Source organism: Amphiura filiformis, chromosome 6, assembly GCF_039555335.1.
Source record: "Amphiura filiformis chromosome 6, Afil_fr2py, whole genome shotgun sequence".
NCBI lineage: Eukaryota > Metazoa > Echinodermata > Ophiuroidea > Amphilepidida > Amphiuridae > Amphiura > Amphiura filiformis.
This window is the reverse complement of record NC_092633.1, coordinates 48,965,154-48,977,402: the sequence shown is the minus strand read 5'-3', so window position 1 is coordinate 48,977,402 and position 12,249 is coordinate 48,965,154.

Sequence of the window (12,249 nt, the reverse complement as noted above, 5' to 3'; positions counted from 1 at the left end):
TGTTTTATAAGTGATACAATGTTTAATTATCATAAGTTTACCACTGGCTTCAGTAAAGTCCTCAGTAAAATCTTTCTCCGGTAATTTTGCTCCTTCGAGAGTCATATAGGATCTGCAATAATAAGTTAGTTATAAAGTAAATGCATAAAACTGTTCAACAAAGTTGGTCTTACTGTCAGTAAGACTTACAACAATTCCCCCAACACACCTAAACCCCAACAACAATCCCGTATTATATTTAAATATGTCCCAGATTGGGATTAATTTAATTTGGTAAACAAAAAAACTCGATTTTTGGCCACATGAAATCATCGAAGTTGAGCCTAAAACCTGGCCATCAACTGAGTTGAAGATCAAAACTTTTGGTTTAAATGTCGGTGAGGTGATTCAATCTTGTCAAAAATAAATTTTCTGGTTGATTACGATTTGAACTTTCTCCAGACGATTGAGAATACACATTGTAATAGTATGAGGATCATTCAATACGTTCTGCCTCCGTTCTTATAACTTTCGTTCTGTGACACTCTGGCTCTGTGACATGCATGCATGGTAAAATGTAGCTTCTTCAAACTCAGCATGATTGTACACTGGAATGTCACGAGTAGCGTAAAAAAATGAAAGAAAAAGTGCCCTCTGACAAAAAAAAATGAAAGAGAAAATCAGGAGGGCAAAGGAAAAGAAAAGGGCAAGGAGTCCTTTTCTAGCAAAATTCAGGGCCAAAATAGTATAAAATACAAAAATTTTCCGCGCTACGCGCGCACATTGTAACAATTAGGCCCTTTTTAGCCGGATAATGGGCGAAAATAGTGTAAAATACCATTTTTTAGCGCTACGCGCGCACATCATCCCAATAAGGCCCTTTTCGGGAAGCTCGAAGACATACAGTCTCTATGTATTGTATGATGCAACTGCAATTTTTTTCGTCTGTGCCCCCAAAAATTTATTTTGCCCCCCCTGACCAAGAAAGCTGGCTACGCCCCTGAATGTCACTTACAAATGAGGGCAACAACGTACTAGTATTATATTGATACCTTTTCCGGCTTTATGTTGGTGACTTCAGAACCAAAAAAAATAAAGATTTGATACGCCGGAAACAGTAAAAAAGCTTTAAACCTAAAAACATCTATGAAAATGTGTCTGCATGTCTAATATGCAAGCTTGTTATGGGACTTTTTTTATTCAGTGTTGAAGGATGGAAAACAATAATGAATAGCAATGAAAACAACCAATAACAACATAACTAAAACATAGCAAAAGTAGTCTATTACCCGGGGGTACATCAATTTTTTTTGGCAGAGGTTCCCCGCCCGATTTTGCTTATTGAAGGCAAAAAGATCTGTTCTTTGGAAATGCGTGAGTCAAAAAAACTTGTTCTCAGGGGAAAATGGGGATGCAAAAAGATCTTTCCAATTATTTATAAAAAAGGAGAAATACAATGTAATCTGAGATAAAATAGACGGATCTTTTCTTTTCATGTGGGCGAAATTTCTAGTATGTTTGATGTATAGAACACCCTCAGTTGCCGACATTCTCCTTAATGTTAATTCAATGCATTGAAATTTGAATCGAATTGAAAATAAATTTTGGGTGATTTTCATTTTAATGAAATAAAAATATTTGGCTTGGGCATAAATTGATTATTGTCAGCAATGTGAAATTATTGTGATCAATGAAGAATTGAATTAGATTGGAATTTGAAATCAATTTTCTGGAGTGAAATAACATTATCTACAACCTCACTGCTACTAATTATATTTTCTTCATTAAAGAAGAGTTTGTCATTTCCCCACCCCCGCCCTGACATACATTTCTTGATGTCAACAGAGTACATTATCAAACCTATATCCATCAGGTTGGTCAGGAAGCGAATATATGTTAATCCTGGGATTCAACTGCCTTCATTAGCTCACTCATCCTGAATATAATTTGGTGTATTAAAAGATTTTATCTGGGGCAATCCGCTCACGTGTGTCATTAGACGTACACAAATTTGAGGTCTCTTGTGATATTCAATTTTCCAAATATGAAATTATCTCTCGGCATAATTTATATAGGCAATTGCAACACATAAGAAACAAGCAACAGAAATAATACAAAGGGGAAAATACTGTCATTATACCATTACAACCATCAAATATATCGTGATCTCTTCATTTCGATCTGAGGACTTGTATTCACTGTTCAGTCTATAATATCGAATTGATTAATTCGAATTAAACAATTCATCAAGTGGCCATGGGCAGCGCCATTAGACATGTTACAAGACTACCAAGTGACAGGTGATGGACCGTACCCACACAATTGAATAGGCACTTTTTTGATAATTTTCATCAAGGTTACTCAAAACTTACCTAGCTAATTTAGTATACATCAAGGGTCTCAGCCTTTTTAATATGTTATGAAAAACTTAATTTTAAAAATATCTACCGACGGAAATAAAAATCCATCGACGGATAGTCTTGTTATGCTCTCACAAACTTGGAAAAAAATCTGAAAAATCCTAAATTTTGGTCTAAAACATGTCCAAGGTTACTGCTGTCCCATTCAAAAGTACAGGAAGACCACCTACAGCGTTGAGGTCAACTTTCTAGACTTCCTGTCTACTGGCAGTAATGGCTACTACCCAGTGCTAACATCAATGAATTGTTTAATTCGAATTAATCAATTCGATATTATAGACAGCTGTTGAAGGATGGAAAACAATTAATGAACAACAATGAAAACCAATAACAACATATTAACTAAAACAGTAAAAGTAGAATATTATCCGGGGTTACTTATTATCTGTAAGAAACGTCGAATTCTGAATTGAAATTGTTACAGACCACGCTGATAAGGGGGGTCTTAACTCTCTTCACGCGGGTGTCGACTGCAGACGACAAGTTTCAAAATTTTTTTAAAAATTCAAAAATTTCAGAAATGTAAATTTTCATGACAATATTTGGAATCAGCATGAAAAATGCATTAAAATGAGTACAAACAAGCCTAGTATTGGTTCAATTGTTCTTAAGACAGCTTGTGATATTTTGAGAAAATATCTCAAAACTTGGACTTTTTATGTTGAAACCTATGGCTAGCATGCAGAGTATTAAAGATCGATCCAATGTTTAAAAAAAGGGATCTACTCATATATCTGAAAAATGGAGGGCAAAAGGGCTTAGCATACTCACATACGCCACTATGCTGAGTATCTGCCCGGGAATACTGTTCAATGTAAGATATTAGCAGATAATTCTGTCGGTCGAACATCCGGGCTATCTCTAGTCTCGGGCCCAAACTGCATGTGGCTCACGGTTTGTTGTGAACAACAGAAACCGGCTGTGAAGGAGGCTACATAGCGATGTTGCTGGAGTGGCATTCAATTTCGGGAAAAAACGACACTCGACCATGGAATTTAATTTTAAGTTTGTCAGTATATAAACGGTAAATCAAGTAAGTTTCTTTCACTCTGAAGACTTAGAAACGGTTGTTTGATTCTACTGAATATTTGCGATCGAAATTTACATAACACCAATGACAGAAATCATCAACAAAAATCGAATCAGGGACTTGTTTTCACTCGAACATCATCAACCGGAAGTGACGTGACACGGACCGACAGAATATCCAATTGTTTTGCGAAATGTACTTCGTGTCAGGGCCAAGATATATCGCTGGAGTTATATCGTTGCCGTATTCATCAGCTTTTGCCTTTAATATCATATTATTTTGGGAAGCCCAACTTAAGTTTAGACGACAAAGACACTATGGCTTTATGTAACAATAAGTGGGTCAGAAGCGATTACCACTAACTACTACGAATTTTACTGCCGGACACAGCATTACCACTAATGTTAATTCAATGCATTGAAATTTAAATTGAATTGAAATGAATGTTGAGTGATTGTCATTTCAATGCATTGAAATTGAATTGGAAATAAAAAAATATTTGGCTTGGACATGAATTCAATTGAACTGGAATTGAAATAATTGTGAGCAAAGAAGAAATGAATTGGATTGGAATTGAAATCAATTTTCTGTAAGGAAATAATATTAACTTACAACGTCACTCATTAAAGAAGGCTTGTCATTTCATTCCCCACCCCGCCCTGACATACTTTTCTTGATGTCAACAGAGTACATTATCAAACCTATATTCGTCAGGTTGGTCAAGAAGCGAATATGTGTTAATCCTAGGATTCAACTGCCTTCATTAGCTCACTCATCCTGAATATAATTTGGTGTATTAAAAGATTTTATCTGGGGCAATCCGCTCACGTGTGTCATTAGACGTATACATATTTGAGGTCTCTTGTGATATTCAACTTTCCAAATATGAAATTATCTCTTAGCATAATTTATATATTGTGCATTATTGGCAATTGCAACACATAAGAAACAAGCAACAGAAATAATTACAAAGGGAAAAATACTACCATTATACCATCACACCATCAAATACAGGGTTCAAATAAAATAACTCTCCCCCAAAATGTCAAAACAACTTTGCATAACTTGACATTCATTTCGGTGATTTGGAAAATCAGTTCCCTACACTCCCAACGTTATCCATTCTCCCTGTTTTGGTAAAAAAATAATTACATTTGCCAAAAAATGGTGCTTTAAAAAAAGTTGCACTTTTCAATATCCCGCGTACATCTAATGTACAAAACATTTTCGATATCAATGTTAAATGATTGATTTAATTGTTTGGTTTCCATCACCTTTCTGTCGCTAATCCCTTGGTCACCCATGCAACCATCATTCAGTGCAAAATAATGATTCGTTGGAATTAATTTGGACATAAATGAGGTTCTTTGAACTTTTTAATCAGCAGTTGTTTCAAAATGGTAAAATCACTAGGGAGGAGAAATGAGTTGTCAGAATGCCAGAATTAACATTTGACTAAAAGGGTGAACATTTACCTGTAAAGGGTCCGTTGAAGCATCTTGCATGTTGACCTAAAGTGATGGCTTTCTTGGATAAAGGCGCAACACTCATGACGTGGCTCCGGAATGTGGCCACAAGAAATTGGTTGCGGTTAAGGAGCTGGATGGTGACATCCAACCTCTTCATTCACCCAATATTTTTATCAGACTTGCCATTTCTTCTTTGACATGTTGACTTGTACACCTTTTTTTTTAAATCAAAGACAGCCGTTGCTCTTGATCTAATGAAATAACATTAACTTACAACCTCACTCATTAAAGAAGTTTGTCATTTCCCCACCCCGCCCTGGCATACATTTCTTGATGTCAACAGAGTACATTATCAAACCTATATTCGTCAGTTTGGTCAGGAAGTGAATATATGTTAATCCTGGGATTCAACTGCCTTCATTAGCTCACTGATCCTGAATATAATTTGATGTATTAAAAGATTTTATCTGGGGCAATCCGCTCACGTGTGTCATTAGACGTACACATATAGGCCCCAAGGGAAAACGCGGTAAAATGAGCGAAATCGCTCAAAAAAGCTAAAATCGCTAGAATCACCACAAAATCGTAAGTAAAAAGCTTAAAATCTACAAAATGACGGGAAACGAGCAGAGATTCTGCAAATAATGTGTGATTTACCGCGTTTTCCCATTTGACATGGGTCTCAGATAGGTGGAACAAGAGAGGGAAAGGACCGCCAGTTTAAGCCGCCCTGTAGCCAGGACCGAATTCCATTTTGAATCCTTTAAAAACGGACAGTTTAGATATTCGTCAATAAAGAAGGGTCAGATTTCGCCACCTTCATTTTCCCCTGATGCCCTTCGATTACGGAAGGCTGGTTACGCCAATGTTGCACATGAATAAATGATGTCATTTCAAACGTGAACATAACACATTATGTTAAAAATAGCAATATACCGATCATACGATACGGACATAATGGGCTATTCCAGTTGAAATCCACACTACTCCTGTGGAAGATTTAGGAAATATCTTCCACAGGGGGAGTATGTTTTTCAAATATAATTGGTTAGAGTTAATCATTTTCCACAACTGGAGGAGTATTTAAAATGGAAGTTACCTAATTGTCTATTCTGTTCAAAATGCATACTCTCTTTGGGGAAGACTTTAGATAAATCTTCCACAGGGGAGTGTGGATTTTAAATGGAATAGCACAATACTCGGTTAAAAATAGACATCTTACCTTAAATTGGCAAAAGATAGGGGTCCACGTCTATTATCTCGTTCGTTAGAGAAAGCGAATCTTCTTCTTGGTTTGCCTCGATCGGGTTGAGGATCGGCTCTTTGAGTAGAAGATGAAAACTCTGAGAAGACAGGCGACTCCTCCTCCCAGTTTCTCCTCCTTTAATTTGTAATAATAATAATTATAATAATAATAATAATAATAATAATGATAATAATAATAATAATAATAATAATAATAATAATAATAATAAAATAAGGTTAAACAAAATTTAAAACTCGGTTGATACTATCAGCAGAGTTTAAAATTTTGTTTAGTCTTATCCTCCTCCTCCTCCCCCTCCTCCTCCTCCTCCTCCTCCTCATCATCATCACCTCCCTCCTCCTCCTTATCATCACTACCATCATCATCATCATCACCATCATCATCATCATCATCATCATCATCATCATCATCATCATCATCATCATCATCATCATCATCATCATCATCATCATCATCATCATCATCATCATCTTCATCATTATCATCATTATTATTATCATCATCATCGTCATAATCATCATCATCATCATCATCATCATCATCATCACCGTCATCACCATCATCATCAATATCATCATCATCACCATCATCATCACCACCACCATCACCATCATCATCACCACCACCACCACCACGACCACCACCATCATCATCATCATCATCATCATCATCATCATCATCATCATCATCATCATCATCATCATCATCATCATCATCATCATCATCATCATCTTCATCATTATCATCATTATTATTATCATCATCATCGTCATAATCATCATCATCATCATCATCATCATCATCATCATCACCGTCATCACCATCATCATCAATATCATCATCATCACCATCATCATCACCACCACCATCACCATCATCATCACCACCACCACCACCACGACCACCACCATCATCATCACCACCACCATCATCATCATCACACGAGATTTTAATCTTGTCCGCAAATTCGCAATAACCTTCGTTCTGTTAGGTTGGATATTGCTTTTAAAACTCTCTCGCGTCACTGGTAAGTGGTCTTCTTCAGGATTGTCCGTAAGAGTTCGTAAAGAGTCTTCTTCATTGCTGTTAAAATCAACTTGAGGGATTTGGACAGAGTCTACTGAATGTGAATTTGTCTTTTTTACATCATGTGATGATAACAATTGTCGTATTGTTTGTTCGTACTGACGATCATTCGAAGATGATGTTGATACCGGTGGAAAAGTATCTATTGGTGATGATGATTGTTTAACATTGGATAACGACTGTTTTGGAGATAAATTCTTCAAACCTGGTGTCATAGGTATTCTGACAAATTTGGCCGTCGTTGTTGAACTTGGTAATACTCTATGCTGGTTATTATGCAATTCCTTCTTTTCTGTTCCTCCATGATATATTTCTGAAGTAATTTCGTGATTTGTTATTTCCTGTGTTACAAACCTGCAAGAGCAATCTGTATCATTCGTACACTTCTTACAATGATCCGGTTGACCCGCAAATCCCATATCTGTATCAGTATCATCAGATTTGACCACATTGTTTTCATTCAGTCTGTCCCTGACTTTCAAAGGAAGCTTTTCGATGGTCGATTTCAATAGTAGAGATTGTTTACAAGTGCTATCAGTTTTATCATCTTGTCGTGCTATTCGAAAACATCCTGTCCTAGGTCGTTTTTGATTTGCAATTTTACTGGCATTCTTAACATCGCTATTGTTGAGTTCTTGTAGAGATGGGTATCTTTTTGACGCAGTGAGGAGTTCATTATCACCGGCCTTGAACTTGATTCTTGAGTTGCTGCTTTGAGGAAATATTAACCGTTGGTTAATGTGCGTAGTATGCGATTGGTGTCGATTTTCGGGGGCAGATTGTCGACGTCTTTGGAGTAATATAGGTCGTTCGTTTTTCTGACACAAATTAGAAGATGTATAATTAGTCGCCGTCCCTTTTGTGGGTGCGGATTTTCTACGAATGAGACTTCCGCCATTCATTTTGTTGCGATGGGACTCTGCATTCTAAGAACGATGTTTATCATAATTAATAAAAGTCCATCGTGATTCTTACAGCAGGATAACAGTATTCATATCCTACAAGGAAAACAAATTAAAGAAGGTTATTTTAGAAGCAAATTTTGCTAAGTTGAGGACACCGTGTATGTTAGCCTATACATGTATGTAACAATGTAGGTCAGGCCTTTACATGCTATAAAAAGAGCAGCATTTAAATATAAAATTAAGCCCATCCAAATCTGATCAATAAAATGCTTCATGGTAATAGTAAGTATTTATTTCAGAAGGTTATACTTAATCATATGTTATAAATTCAGTTATTCCAAGAGATACTAGTAATTGATGCATCTAATGCTTCTGTGATCCTCCCCGTATAGAACAACGGATTTTTTAAAAACATAATTTACTTTCTTTCCCCCCAAAAAAAAAAAAAAACCCAAACAAATACAAGCTCTATCAAAATGATTGGTACCCATCGGTTTCCAGTGATTATGGACATGACTGTCAGTCTGCCACATCAAATATACATCAGTAAATAAATTTTTAAAAACTTTTGACCATTTGGTGCCAGAACAGAATACCTGTGTCTTTGTACTTGCGGCAGTGAAATGTGTAACACACATTACTTACTTGCATGAAGTAATAACCTCTCTTTCTAGTGAGACAAATGGGATCCAAAAATTGTTGAGCCACAGAAGTCGCCTGATGGCAAATTATTCGCCGAGATATCCTTCCAATCTGAGTTAATCAAGTTACCATTCTGATATAGTTTTCAAATATATATGGATTAATGTTTAAATAGAGTGTACTATTATAAATTTCAAAGCGAGCTGCAACACGACATGTTATACCTATTTATTGTTTACACATACTGTGACGTGCAAGAACTCGATAATTAATATTGACAACGATTACACGCAATTTGTAGTCAATCAATGTAATGTTTTGGTCTAAATAATAGGAAGGCGCGGTCAAGTTATCGAATTTGCTATCAATACCATAATGCTATCACTTCATACACTTTGTGTCACGCAAAACTGAAACGATCGATTATAGTAAATATTTGTCAATAAATTTGATTGTCATAACATTTAAGACGTGACAAGGATCTGATCAACATTTATTTGATATCTATTTATGATCGATAAGAAAAGCCCGTTTAAGTTATAATAACTATTTTTGTATATTGAACACGAAATAAGTCTTCTAAATATAATATTCGCTACTTGCACGGTTCCGCCATTACGCACTATGTGCGGGAGAGCCTCGAACTGGCAGCATACATGAATGGGAATTGAACTAGTCATAACGTTCTGTGTAAGGTTACATAATTCTTCCTTTCATGTATGCTGCCAGTTCGAGGCTCTCCCGCACATAGTGCATAATGGCGGAACCGTGCAAGTAGCGAATTGTCAGCATTCGTCAATAAAGGTGAAGGTGGAAATCTCCTGACTGAGACACCTGTGGTATTAATGTAAAATATATAATGTCGAAAATGCAATGGGCTATTCCATCTAAAATCCACACTACCCCTGTGGAAGATTTTGGAAACATCTGCCACAGAGGGAGTATGAATTTCAAATGAAATTAACACATTATTATCAGCTCCATTTGAAACTCGCCCTCAAGGGAAGATTCAGGTTGTATCTTTCTCAGAGGGTGTATGAAATTCAAATGGAGCTGTCTAATGTGCTCATTTCATTTGAAATTCATACTCCCCCTGTGGTAGATATTTCCAAAATCTTCCACAGGGGTAGTGTGAATTTAAATAGAATAGCTCAATAGACGCGCGCTCTTGGCAACATTTGCCAGATCACTTCGACCATAGAAATATACGAACGACAATCCTTTACTAAGAGTATATTATAATGCTTTAAAATAAAGTGCTTTCCCAGGTTTGAAATTAAGTGTTTTTTTATTATTAAGTTATGAAATTTCAAATTCCAAAATCGTTTTTACTTTAGAGGGAGATTTCAAGAGAAATCGTGAAATAGATATGTTTTTGGAAAGCTTAATATGATTAAAATCATTAGGTATTCAAATGTTGTCACACATATGTTGCATATGCTATTGCACAAAAATAATATACGAAATAAATCTGCCACAAACTCTGAATTTTAAGTGCATAAAATAAAGCTAGGCACGGCTCAATTTATGCATATGTAGTTGCACCTTCCCCAATAATATTTTGCATAATGCTTTTTTCATCATCCGAAGCTAATTATTTTCATATACTTTGATAGTTGGTATTTTTTTTTCATTTTTGTGGTTTCAACTGATGCTTTCGTACTCACTAGAGGCAATGTATACTGTAGAAAAAGTTAATTTCAACATTGGAACATTATTTTTAAACATCTTTTTTAAAAGAAAACAAAATGCAGCCAGCAAGAAGGCTTTAAAACATAGCAAACGATATATCTAATAGGCCAGGCTAATACAGGGTGTATCAAAATGATTGGTACCGGGCTTTGTCACATTTTCAAAAATATATCAAAAATATAAAATTGCTAATTAATATAGTTTTTGTACTATAAATAGAAAGGGGCATATGTTAACTTGTTGATCTATCAATCTGAAGTTGATAGGTTGATGCATCTGGGAGCTATTGTCATTTAAACGAAGATCGGTGTAATCATGGGTTGACTTACACAACACAAGATGAATAGGTTCACTGCTTGAACCATTTATTGCATACATACTCTTCAATATCTCGCCTCAGTATACATAACATAAAATTGCTTTACACATGCTTTTAGAAAGACAGTTCCTGAAGTACCTGCCTTACGACTCTGGCAGTGTGAGGTTTAAGCCCTATCATGAACTTAACACCTGGGATAGGTCCATTATGTAACTGCCCATATCAATTTTAAAGCATTGCAAGTTATAGCATGTTTGCATGGGATACGCCTTGCTCTTAGAAACTGTCTCCTAAATATTCTCTGCGCTTCTCCATAGCTTCGTGTCTACCAGTAATTCTATGAATGCACACTGAAGTGTGGAATACTGTGGAACCATTCCAATAACTTTTACCAGGTCCAAACTAACCTACACTGTCTACAGTCTATAGCCATTCTGCCACGCCATCAATCTCAATAATACAATTTAAATTACCGCCCTGGATGGTGTTGATACGCAAACTTCTTTCACCCCACCTAAATTATTCAAGTCAATAATATTACTCTCAATCAATAAATATTAATTATAACATTTATATATATTATGAATGAAGAAACAGGCAAGGAAAATATTAAACATTTCCATGATTTTCAACATATCATCCTCACAAGGTATTTGCAGTAAAATAGAGCTTTGAAAATGGTGCGCTACTGATCCAGCGTTACGATGAAAAGTGTAAAAACACCTACTTTCTTTTAGAATCATATAACCTCTGAATAGAATGTGTTATCTTTATGATCTAAAATTCTTAGAGAAGATAAAACTACTATAATTACAAATATTTAAACAATTAACCCCAAACTGGCACCAAAAATAGTAAAAAAATTCGGCAAAAAATGAGAAGTCTTCGGTACCAATCATTTTGATACACCCTGTAGGTGTATATTGAATATTTTCTTGAAGCAAAGATATATTTAGGATCTTTCCGTGAAGTCATTTTAATATATTTATAAGCACAAATACCTGAAATGGAAAACGCGCGTTCTATTTTTTTCTCATTTTTACGCTAAAATGTCACATTAATCTAGCTATTCCTTTGAAATTAAATGAAGTAGAAATTTTATATTTAGTGTGCAGAATATTTGACACATGGATATATAGTATCTTTGAACAGAATCATCATTTCACTGAATGATAGTAGAAATCCTTTACATAAATAGTTTACATCACGTTGCCGATGTTGGATTCTTCATTTAGGGCACTCAGAAGACCCGGTAGTTAGAAGACCCGCTATTCAGAAAACCCATTATTCAGAAGGCCCGCTAGTCAGAATTTTCTGAGTAGCGGGCTTTCTGAAATGTTGTTGAATTTTATGTAAAAGTCCCGCTACTCAGAATTTGTTCTGACTAGCGGGCTGTATGCAACCCTAACCATAATCCCTAACCCTAACCATAACTCTAAC